This window comes from Hemiscyllium ocellatum (assembly GCF_020745735.1).
Source record: "Hemiscyllium ocellatum isolate sHemOce1 chromosome 27 unlocalized genomic scaffold, sHemOce1.pat.X.cur. SUPER_27_unloc_5, whole genome shotgun sequence".
Classification (NCBI taxonomy): domain Eukaryota; kingdom Metazoa; phylum Chordata; class Chondrichthyes; order Orectolobiformes; family Hemiscylliidae; genus Hemiscyllium; species Hemiscyllium ocellatum.
Window position 1 is genome coordinate 1,708,120 of NW_026867514.1, and position 1,344 is coordinate 1,709,463.

The 1,344-nt window shown below is 46.7% G+C and overlaps 1 non-coding gene across 1 annotated transcript; it reads right to left on the reverse strand.

Annotated features, from left to right (window-relative positions):
- Positions 1 to 525: 525 nt before the first annotated feature.
- Positions 526 to 615, reverse strand: trnap-cgg (transfer RNA proline (anticodon CGG)). Its single transcript is given in 2 exon segments — positions 526 to 561; positions 580 to 615. It is a non-coding gene; the product is annotated as a tRNA-Pro (tRNA).
- Positions 616 to 1,344: the final 729 nt, after the last annotated feature.

The following is a 1,344-nucleotide window of genomic DNA, read 5'->3' on the forward strand; positions in this document are numbered from 1 at the left end:
AAATTGCTGAATGACTTCCTGCTGGCCTATTAAATAAAAAATTATGACAAAAAAGGACGTAACTCCATTACTACATTAGAAGGTGAATAATAATTACAAAGAAACTTTTACAACAGCCAACAATATCAGATATACATCATATAGAACAAAGAACAAAGAAGTTTTACAGCCCAGGAACAGGCCCTTCAAGCCTGAGCCGATCGAAATGTACTGTCTAAACCTGTTGGTCAATTCCTAAGTATTTGTATCCCTCTACTCCACCCACTCATGCATTTATCCAGACGCATCTTAAATGAATCTACCGTGCCTGCCTCTACCACCTCTGCTGGCAACGCGTTCCAAACGCCCACCACCCTGTGTGTGAAGTAAAACTTGTTTTCGCTTTGAATAAGTGTTGCCCTTGCCGCGTTCATTGTAATGGTAGCTCTGCTCCATCCCCGACTCAGGAAGTCGGATCTCGTTGAACGAAGCTGCTTTTTGAGAGAATTGATTGGCCGTTTTCGCACAAGGCAATGTAAGAAGCAAGGGCTCGTCCGGGATTTGAACCCGGGATCTCTCGCACGTCCACGCAGCAGGAGGCCCGAAGCGAGAATCATACCCCTAGACCAACGAGCCACATGCCCCAGCAGGCCTGCAATTTTTTTAACACGTGCCAATCCCTTAAATGCTGCTCAGATCCATGAGAATCTAACCTTTTAGTTGTGAACATGAGTAAAGAAGCAATCCTTTTCGAGGGTGCAAACTGTACACGTGCCAAACTAAGTGAATACACAAGGAAAATAGCTTTAAGAGAGATAGAAAGTATTTGAGCACCTTTGGAGTGTCTGCCCCCTCCCTGGATTCACTCCAGTTGCTACAAGTGAACAGTGTTTCACCCACCCCTACCTCCCCTCCCCCCTCGCTGCTGGAGGATGGTATATGGAAAGGGTGTGACATTGCTTTGCTCCCAGATATTGCCCAGAGAGAGGAAGTTTCACTCTGAAACTGACAGGGCTGCATCCGCATTGTGACGTCAACAATGGAGGCGGGCCGGACAGCTGCCCTGAGGTTGAGGCACGTGTGGAGGGGAGGACACTTTGCAAATCCCACTCTCCTCCAAGTCAATGCAGTTTGAGTTCAAGCAAAGCAATGGGTTTAAATTTATTTTAGAAAACCTCCTTTGTGCCGTGGGAAAACTGCTGTCGCGGGAAACGCAGTATTGCAGATTCATAGTAACTGAAGCAGGAGGAGAGGACCTTTTGGTCAAGCCTGCTTCGTCATTCATTAAGATCACAGCTCCACCAACCTGCATTATCCCGACTACCTTTAATTCCCCTACCATGCAAAAACCCATCCAACTGTGTC